The 10896-nt window shown below is 41.2% G+C and overlaps 1 long non-coding RNA gene across 2 annotated transcripts; it reads right to left on the bottom strand.

Moving 5' to 3' along the window:
• Positions 1–391: 391 nt before the first annotated feature.
• LOC124869040 lies at positions 392–4314 on the bottom strand. 2 transcript variants are annotated; one of them, XR_007038464.1, is made up of 3 exons: positions 4211–4314; positions 3639–3788; positions 392–1881 (listed from the first exon to the last, which is right to left on the bottom strand). It is a non-coding gene; the product is annotated as an uncharacterized LOC124869040 (long non-coding RNA). The 2 variants fall into 2 exon arrangements; XR_007038465.1 differs by lacking the exon at positions 392–1881 and adding an exon at positions 2368–2892.
• Positions 4315–10896: the final 6582 nt, after the last annotated feature.

Genomic DNA, 10896 nt, shown 5'->3' with positions numbered 1-10896 from the left:
ACCTGGTGAGTCTTCAGTGAACAATTGGTGGAGGGTGATCTTAGTGGCGTGTGGTGAGTAAGTGTTAACAGCAGGTAAAAAACAACACATGAAAAACTCCCAGACTCCGACATCATCCCCCCCCAAAAGTCGCCTCCTTGCGGCCGAGAAGAGGAAGATGGCAGAGAAGCAAGATAATCCGAGATCAAGGAAGGGTCACAAATGAATGACTTGGGGACCCAAGTATGGTCCTCCGGACCATAGCCCTCCCAATTCACAAGGTATTGCCAGCCCCTACCCCGCCGACTGGAGTCCACGATCCGTCGGACCGTGTAGCCAGATGATGTTCCTGGAAGGGTTAGGGTTAGGGTTAGGGTTAGGGTTAGGGTTAGGGTTAGGGTTGTTCCTGGAAGTCCCGGGCAGGTGGAGGGGGTTCGGCCGAGGGCACAAAGTGCTGGTGAAGACAGGTTTTAATTGGGAGACATGAAAAGTAGAATGAATGCGGAGGCTGGCAGGAAGACGGAGGTGGACTGAAGTGGGTTTGACTATGGACTCAATCTGATAAGGACCTAGGTATCTGGGTGATAATTTTCGAGACATGGATTTCAAGGGGATGTGTTTGGAGGAAAGCCAAACCTTCTGTCCAGGTAAATACTGAGGGGCTGGTGAACGTTTTCTGTCTGCAAATACCTTGTTCTGAAGGGGGGTGCAGTAGAGAGCTCAGATAGTTGATTGACAGACCTGTTTACAACGGCAGATGTGATGATTAACTGAGGTGACTGCAATGTCCTTTTCGTCGGCTGGAAATAAGGGGGGCTGGTAACCTAGAGAGATTTCAAAAGGTGAAAATCCAGTGGAAGAGATGTGAGAATTGTGAGCATATTCGACCCAGGGTAAGTATTTGTTCCAATCTGAAGGGTTGACTGATGTAAGGCATTTGAGGGTTGATTCAAGTTCTTGATTCATCCGTTCAGTTTGACCATTGGATTGTGGGTGATAACCTGACGTAAGTGACACCTTGGCATCGAGTGCTGCACAAAAGTGTTTCCACACTTGTGAAGTAAACTGTGGGCCACAATCTGAGAGGATTTCTTGAGATATGCCGTGCAGACTAACAGTGCTTGAACAACAGCTGGGCCATTTGGAGCGCCGAATGGAGTTTTTTGAGAGGCACAAGGTGACAGGATGGTTAGCATGGAAGTCATACCTTGAGAACTCGGAAGGCCGGTGACAAAATCCAAAGCGATGTGGGACAAAGGTCTTTTAGGGATGCTGAGAGGTTGGAGCAAACCTGCTGGGGGTTGGTTATTGGATTTATTGTGGGCACAAACATGACAAACTTTGACATACTCCTTAATACTCCTTATGTATGGATGGCCACCAAAACCTTCGTGAGATGAGGGCTATGGTTTGACTAGTGCAGGATGGGCTGAAAGCTTTAAGTGAAACCAGTGGATGAGTTTTGAACGGACTGCTGAGGGGACATAGGTGCGGTTGGGTGGACCGGTACCGGGGTCAGGTTCAGATTGTAGGGCTTGGGTGACAATACTCTCAACCTACCAAGTAAGGGAACCAACTATGCAACTGGGGGGAAGTATAGTGGTTGGTTGTTTACCTGAGTCGTCTGGTGAATACTGACGAGACAATGCATTGGGCTTCACATTCTTATCTCCGGGTATGTATGAAATAGATAGGTTAAACCGGGAGAAGAACATAGACCAGCGAGCTTGATGGGAATTTAAACATTTGGCTGATTGAATATAAGCAAGGTTTTCATGGTCAGTCCATACTAGCACCGGGTGAACTGCACCCTCCAGCCACCGGCACCACTCTTCCAAGGCCAGCTTAAAGGCTAGGAGTTCACGGTCCCCAACATCATAGTTACGCTCAGCTTGGGACAGTCTGCGGGAAAAAAAAGCACATGGGTGAAGCTTGCCAACCAAATCAGAACATTGTGATAATACTGCCCCTACTCCAGTGTCTGAAGCGTCCACTTCTAAGGTGAACTGTTTAGTGGAATCAGAATGAACTAGAATGGGTGCCTGGGATAACCTTTTTGCGTGAATCCAGAGTGGGCCATTCGAGTACTGCCTTTATTTTTTCTGGATCAGAGCGAACCTGCCCACCGTCCAATATGAAGCCAAGAAAAAGGTGACAGATGGTTTATGGAACTTGCATTTTTCTGCTTTAACGAAGAGTTTGTAGAAGGCGTTGAAGTACTAGGCAGACATGACGTTGGTGTACAGTGATGTTCTTAGAATAAATTAGGATGTCATCAAGATACACAAAAACAAATATGTTTAAGAAATCTCTTAACATGTCGTTCACCAAGGCTTGGAAAACTGCTGGAGCATTGCTGAGCCCAAATGGCATCACCAGGTACTTGAAATGGTTAAGTGGGGTCTTAAATGCTGTCTTCCATTCACCTCCGTGACGTATCCGGACCAGATGGTAGGCATTGCGGAGATCTAGTTTTGTGAATATTTTAGCATCTTGGACTGGTTCAAATGCCGAAGACAACAGAGGTAGAGGATATTTATTTTTCACTGTGATCTGATTTAGTCCTCTGTGATCAATACATGGACAAAGAGAACCATCTTTCTTACTTATGAAGAAAAATCCTGCCCCTAACTGAGAGGATGACTGACAGATGATTCCTGCAGCAAGAGACTCAGAGATGTATTTGTTCATTGTTTGCCTTGCTGGACATGAAATATTGTAAAGACGGCTTGACGGAAGTGGTGCCCCAGGAAGGTCAATAGCACAGTCATACGGGCGATGGGGTGGAAGTGATGTGTCTTTAGATTTACTGAATACTTGTTTTAAGTCCAGATATTCCTCAGGAACTTGTGACAAATCTGATGGCTCGGTCTCCTCTGAATCGACCGGAGTGGAAATGGAAGGGGCGGCTGGCTGTAAATAAACAGATAGATAATGAGTGGGCCAGGCTTCGATCCGACCCTCAGACAAGTTTAGATGGGGGTTGTGTTTGTATAACCAGGGAAAACCTAATACCAATGAACTTTGAGAAATGGGGAAGACCAAAAAAGTAATTTTTTCACGGTGATTTCCAGAAATGATTAGCCCTACAGGTAAAATGCGATGAGTTACTTGGTGGAGGGTTTTCCCATCAAGAGCAAGGTCTTGATGGGGTGGATCCAGGGGTTCTACAGCTATTTCAGCTTGTTGTACTAGTGACAGGTCAATTAAGTTTTGTTCACACCCAGAGTCTATGAGAGCAGAAAGATTTAACTGATCTTGATTGAGTAGGAGGGTTGCTGACAAGGTCAATGTAGCATATCTGTAAAGATACTATATTTTAAGTCAATTAAATGGATGGTGACCAATAAGGTCAATGGGCTAGTTTTTCTCAGAAGATAGATACGACTCATGAAGGAGCAGACAGACTAGAAGTTTGCAGTTGCAAGTGCCTTGTATTTATAGTGAGAAAAATGATATACATATTTACAACATCAATGAAAACATCCGAATGGCCATAGAAAATGCGCAAAAGAAAAAGAAAATTAATCAATCAATCCCACAGTTCCTTAATTGATAGACCCACACTCTTCAGTTCATCCACCCCAAGATGGGGTTGGTTAGAGGTCCCACACAAGTTAATTATAAAGGGCTTGGTGCCATGCAGGTCATAGACTTACATAAGTCAGATCAGAGTGGGGACAAATTGTTCGCTGGCTGCAAGGAGCCTCCTACCAGCCTGGCAGGAGAATCAGAGGTCTTCATGCACCAAAAGTGCAATCGATCTTAGGCTCTAGGCCTGGATCTTCAGCTCGCCATCAAAACCTGGCCTAAATAATAATATAAAGACAATTTTTCCAATATATATATATATATATATATATTATATATAGAAAATCAAAACATTCTAGTGTACACACAAATTCAATTAATGGCACTCTTTGCACTATAAATAATTTCAATCATTTTCAGTCAATATGCATATTCAATAAATATAAAGTTCAATATAAATTACATTCATGAAGAAAAATCCAATAAATATGCACAATATAAATTAGTTGACATGAAATGTAAAAAAAAAAAACAAATCTAAACAAGTGCTCAATAATTATTCAAGGGACTTTATTGTCCACCAAATGGGTTATTCAAACTAGTATGGGCGTCTGGATTTACATAGTCAGTAGTTTAGCAGCTACACCAACAAACAGTGACATCAATGAGCTATCGCTAAGTCACACACAGAAACACTCACCAATTCCTCAGTTTATATCTCACACAACCGGGTTTTTTTCATCTCATCTCATCTCCTCTCGGCTCACAGTAGTTGGCTCATACAGCTCCGCTCCTCCCAACGCGTCTTAATCTTTCATACTTCTCTGCTCCAGCTAATATACCCAGCAGATAGGCTGCGGTGGTACATGTGACCCTGACACTCAACAGCGATTGGCTGTGTAGTAGTCTCGCGGGAATTGCTGACATTATATTAAAACTATCGCGAGATTTGAGAGATAAAGGGCCTAAAGAGTGGAAAAATTGGAGAATGAGGAAATGGAAGTTAAAATTTACACCCGGGTTACATCAATCTAGGGTTTTTTTGTTGTTAATTTTTTGGTCCCCCATCTCCCCCTTTAAAGGTGGCGGACCTTCTCTTTTGGCTGAACTGGACAAGCTATCACAAAGTGATCTGGAGAACCACAATATAAGCACTGGTTTGACTGCCTGCGGCGCTGTTTTTCTTCCAGAGTTAACCGGATGCGCCCCAACTGCATGGGTTCAGGTTCAGAGGAATTTACACTCATCTGTTGATTGTGATGGGACTGATGGACGGGTTCTATGAACAAACTGTTCTCTTCTAGAACGCTTTCTTTCTCTTATACGATTGTCCATCCGAGTGGCAAAGGTAATATAATCATTTAAAGTCCTGGGTTCTTCAACCAGTGCTAATTCATCCTTCAAGTGTTCATCTGAAGAATGAAAAAAGGCTGATTTAAGGGCATAGGAGTTCTAGCCAGAAGCTGCTGCCAAGGTACGAAATTCAATGGAAAATTCTGACACAGATCTGTTTCCTTGTTTTAGCGCCAACAAGCGACGGGCCACACTCGTTTGATTTAATTCTAAAGAGAGAGTTTGTTTGAATTCTTGAATAAACTCATCAAAAGAACAACCAGACGACAGTCTGTAAATCTGGCTTCTGCCCAACGAAACGCTTTTCCAGTTAACAGTCCTAAAATTAATGCTATCTTAGCATCGTTATGGGGGAAAGACTGAGGAAAATTGTTAAACACCACTGAACACTGTAACAAAAAGCCTCCACAACTACTGATCTCACCGGAGAGTTTTTCCAGGTTTGGGGAGGTGACGTCACGGGAGTACGGAAGTTATTGTGAGACTGGAGGTGAAACTGGTGACTCGACGGCTCTCTCTGGTGACTGGGATGTCCGGATGCTCAGGGCGTTGCAGGAGTGAGGCCATTTGATCTAATTGTTGACTGGAATGTTGCTCCTGTTCCAGGAGTGTATGAAGTGTAGATCCGTGTGATTGTATCTGGAGGCTGAGTTCGGCTAAAGTCCTCCTGAGTGTCTCTGCTGGGTAAGATTGGCCTGAGTGTTCTGTCATAGTTTTCTTCACAGATTTGACCCACATGCAGAATGACACTCAGGAGGCAGGAAAAAAGTTAAACAAGTTTATTTGACAGGTAATGGAAGTTGAACTGGAACCGGGACTGGAGGCACAGCACTGTACGGGAAAGGAGGACAGGTAAGTTCTCTGGAGACAAATGGGGTAGTGAGAAATGGAGCAAGATCTGAGCTTACTGTTTTGATGAATAGAGGTTGGTGTGGAGGAATGATGCGGAGCCTTGGAGGACTGAACAGATGCTGCTGCGGAACAGGAGAATTGTCCAGGATCCCGGTGAGTACTTCTGCAGAGGCTTTGGTGAGTATAGACAGTGGATATCCATATCAATAAAACCTGAGATGAATTTACCTGGTGAGTCTTTGGTGAACAATTGGTGGAGGGTGATCTTGGTGGCATCTAGTGGTCAGTAAGTGTTAGCAGCAGGTAAAAAACAACACATGAAAACTCCCAAACTCCGACAGAGAGAAAACTAAAACAGGCACACATTCAGGCTAGTGTGTTAAGGCTCCTAGTTTGAGTTTGTTCCTGTGGAAGCCCTCCAAAACTGTCACAAATAACTAAGAGAAATTATACCATGGAAACATTAACTGGATTGGGTTCAGTCAGGAAAAAGTAGGTTTGAAGTGGGTATAGATCAAGGTTTGGGACAAAACCACAACCATGCTGAAGTTAGGGCATTTTTCATCATAATTAGATTTAGTTTATGGATTGATCATCGCAAAAATAAATTCTGTGCTTGTAAGATGTTTTGCTAAACATTCATTTTAACCACCTGCTTTTTCACATTGTTTCTATTCTATATGTATAAATTATTGATTTGTTCCAGTCAGTAAGTGTAAATGATGCAGACGAGTCAACAACTGCAAAGTCCTTGATCTTACTATTGAAAATTTCTTACACTATATATTTAAATAAAAAATTGTGTTTCATTCCTGATCCAAGTAGGCATTGATAACCCTGAGTATAAGTACCGGTACCACAGTTTCATGGTATTATGGTATTTATACTACAAGTATAACATGCTGTATTAGTTTTTATTTCTAATATCAGGCAATATCTCCTCCTAGAATATAACAGGTGTTTGTCATAGTTATAATATTGTTATCCATGGGATTTACTTATGTTACTTGGAGTTTTATAGGCAGACTTGAGCGAAAAGCATAGAATAAACACCAGAAAATGTAGTAGAACCTTCCAAGTGCTCATTATGCAGAATATTATAACATTTGGCTGCTCGGCTCATCAGAGAGTCGCACCGGTAGTGTAAAAAACCTGTATTCACTGGTTATTTGGTCAGGGTATCAGGTATGTTTTTTGACTGGAACTATTTGCATGGCTGAAGTAAAAAATTGAAAAGTGTAGTCTTTTTTTAGCCAGCTGAACAGCAGTGTGTAGCAACAGGTGGTGGAAAGCCAGCATTGCATTACTTACTCTATGCTCTATACATATAGAGTAAATTCTAGTCACTAACTTTTCTGCTTTTCCTTTTCAATTGTGCTCTGATTGCAGCTCACATTGGCTCTATTAATTTTCATCTCTGAAATCAAGAAATTTGTGGAATAAGCTCTGACAAAAAGCCTGTAAAGGACTTAAAGATGAAAGTAAAATGACATGACCCCCTTCTTGACCTGACCCCTGTTGAGAACCTGTGCCACATTCTTAAACTGGAGATTTTATGTGTAAGAAAACAGTCCACCTCTCTGAACAGTGTCTGGTAGGCTGTGGTTGCTGCTACACAGAAAGTTGGTCATCACTAGTTCAGGAAGCAGTCTTCATGAAATGAAAACTTGTGACCATTATTAAAAAGAAGGGAGGGCTATGTTGGTCACTTATTTTTTTTTTTTTTTCAAATCAGAAGAATTTGAGTGGTTTGTTTATTATTCCCACTTTAATAGAAAAAAAAAAAACCAAGTGTGCAGAAAACCCATGCTCCCCAGCTAGAAAAGGTTGTCTGTCAGGAAAATGGGAAAGCATGTACTGCTAGACTGACTTCAGTCACAGAACTATAAAATGACACAGCATAAGAATATTCTTTTGAACTGTATTTCATTTCCGCAGAAACATGCACTTACAGGTTTAAATCATTCAACAAACTAATTTTCCCACCCACACTTGTCAGGTTTCTGCTGTTTTTTGTGTGTGTTTCACTCATGGCGGAGATGCAGCAGGTTGTTGGGGCCATCCATTTTGGTTGCACATCAGCTGGTTGTGGTTAAAGGGGCATGGCTCCACCGTTTTATCAGCTGATCGCTGCGATCAAGATATCAACACGACAGGAGGATTTCTTTCCATTTAACCCAAATTACACATTTTGTCCATAAAACTACTGGTTTGATCTTCATAGACACTAAATGCGCATATATGTTTCTCTTTTATTATCATTGTTAGGTAGTCATTTTTATCCCCTTTGTGTAGAATAGTGCTTGTTAGTTAGGTGAAGGTTTTTGGACCAGAATAAGGGTATATCAGGATTATTCGGATTCAATAAATCTTCATATATATAAAATTAAGAGAAGCGTTTGTGTTTATTTCGCGCAAGAGTGATTTATCTGTCAAAACAAGGTCAAAGTTCCTCCACCTTGAAGTGAAGTGGTTGAATAAACAGTGACAGTTGGTGGTTTTGGTTAATAATTTGTAATTATTAAAGAGCTTTAAGCCCATAATCACAACACCAGAGGACATCTCTGATTTATATTCGTAAGTAATGATTTTTGGTTAAGAAATTAATTTCTTTTCAAATTAAGATTTTAAATTATAATTCTTGATGAATATTAATTAATCAATAATCATAATCCTTACAAGGTGTATATTTGAACTGACCTCAGTTCAGTCAGCCAAGTCAGTGCTTCACAAGATATTGTAAAGAGAACAATGAAGATGTGGTAAGATTTCCCCCAGTGAAAGGCAGCACATATGTAAAGACAATAAGAAAAACAAAATGTTTCTATATACTGTATATATGTGTATATGACAAGACAAAACTGGAACAAAAGAATGCATGACTCCACAATAAAGAAGACAATCTTTCACAGTAAACAATGACAACTTGCAGCACAGATTTTTCTGTCATGTGTTGACTTTCCCTTTGACATGTTTGACTATTCAGCTCGAGGACAAGTAGGCCCCATTTTCAGACGACCAGTAAGTAGTGACAGGGCCACATTGTGGAAACCAGTACACTAATGGCATGTGACAAGGTTGAGCAGCTCTGACCTAGTCTCAAACTTTTTTACCCCTTTCCATTCTTTTTCAAATCATTTTCTGCGTCTGTTTCTGAGCCTTGTTGACAGCAGTTGTTTTGGGGCGAAACCCTTCAAGATTGTTTTTTCATGTCACAGCGGCACACTGTCACCCAGCCGCGCCCCCTCCTTCCAATAGTTATCAGCCGTGATTTGTGTAACGGCTTAGATTGTGCACATTTTTTCAACAATGTAAACACACTAAGCGACTGGTGTGCCAGATTATAGTGAGCTCTGAAATTAGCTAATTAGTGCCTTATTCTAAGCAGAAGAAGGCAGGGATTTGCACAAAAGGCCAGGAGAGGTGTTTATTTGTGTGCGTGTGTGTTTGTGTGTGTGTGTGTGTGTGTGTGTGTGTGTGTGTGTGTGTGTGTGTGTGTGTAGGAGCTGAGTGGGTAAAAATCAGGAGAAAGTGAGATTGTTAAACTGAAAACTGAGGGTCAAACAAAGTGTGAGTGGGTATTTGTGCATGTCTTACTGAAGGAAAAAAGATATGATAATAAAGCTGTTAATCATCTGGTTTGAATCACTGAAGGAACCCCACAAGCCTTGAGGTTGAATACATCGGTGTGTATTTGTGTCAGCTAGGTATGCAGTGGACGACTGGTTACCTCATAAAGCTCTGCCTGGAGGAAAACAGTTTTTCGCACATCTAACTTTAGCTCTCAACCAACTCTCCCAGAGCTTCTGACGCACCGCTGGTCTGCTTTCCAACAACAGAAATGGGATTCATGTCTGCCCAAACTCCACAAAGCAATGACCTGCAAACTCCATAAACCGTCGCCCAGAGGGCTCCTCAACAATCAGGACGACTGTCACTAGAGAGTTTTAATTTCATTGTCATTTCAGCAGCGGTTGGAGTGTAGTTTCACCTTGCAGCTTGCTTCTGAAAAAGCTCCAATATCAAGTTGCAACACCTTAAAAAGAAAATTATCATAACTGTCAGAAGCAGTAGTATCTGATATCTGACAATATCGGTCACTTGAGTTTTACTCAATGGAACGTTTTGACTTAGCAGACATGTCTAATCTCAGTCGGATTTTTCAGGGCTTCCACTGCCTTGTGAAAGGATTAAACTTTTTAAACTTTTTTACATTTTGCAATGCTATTGCCACAGATTTTGATTGAGATGGACAGATAGATAGATAGATAGATAGATAGATAGATAGATAGAGAGAGAGAGAGAGAGAGAGAGAGAGAGAGAGAGAGAGAGAGATAGATAGATAGATAGAGTTTGAGTTTGAGTTTAAAAATACCTTTATTTCACACTGTATTTCACACTAACCATCAATAAAAAAACACAAAATAATAATCCATAAAACAAAAAAACATTCTAAATAAAAAAAAGCAAAAAGCAGAAACTAAAGATGCATCATCCACTGAACACAAAACATCATTAATACCCCACTTATTCACAAAGACAGCTATGTTCTTTGTCAACTTAAAAAATTCAAATTCCACACGAACACGAGCAACTACTAGTCGCTTAAATAAAACACAAACGTCTTCCGTTTGATGTCCATTAATTTTGTTCTTTCTTGATATCCATATTGCTAATTTTGCCATCCCAGAAATAAAATTTAAAAGTATGTAAATAGCTTTCTTTCTTGCACAATACCGTGGACCATAAATAAAAATACAGTTAGAAAACTGTACACCAAACCCACCAAACAAATGATTCAAGAGAACAAAAAGAGGATTCAATCTTGAACATTCAACAAAAATATGATACAAAGTTTCCTCCTGCAAACAATAAGGACAGGCAACACTAATGTCAGGATTAAGGTGTGCCAGATACCTGTTTGTAGCTATGGCCCCATGCACAATCCTCCATTGGAGGTCACCCACCCGTTTCTCAATAGGGGGTTTGTATAGGGACCGCCAAAAGCCTCTTGGGGTCGAGCTGGTGTCAAAAAAACCAGTCCACTTTGACACCCTCACCTCTGCCAAAAACCGTAAATTTAGAACCTTCACGCAGATATTGTACAAGACTTTCTTCCCCAAGCCTTCAAAACAACCTAGTGGTGCATGCTGTAGAGACATCAGTTTTCCTGGCTCATCC

Source organism: Girardinichthys multiradiatus, chromosome 5 (genome assembly GCF_021462225.1).
Source record: "Girardinichthys multiradiatus isolate DD_20200921_A chromosome 5, DD_fGirMul_XY1, whole genome shotgun sequence".
NCBI classification, from domain to species: domain Eukaryota; kingdom Metazoa; phylum Chordata; class Actinopteri; order Cyprinodontiformes; family Goodeidae; genus Girardinichthys; species Girardinichthys multiradiatus.
This window is presented reverse-complemented; position numbering and strand designations above follow the sequence as displayed.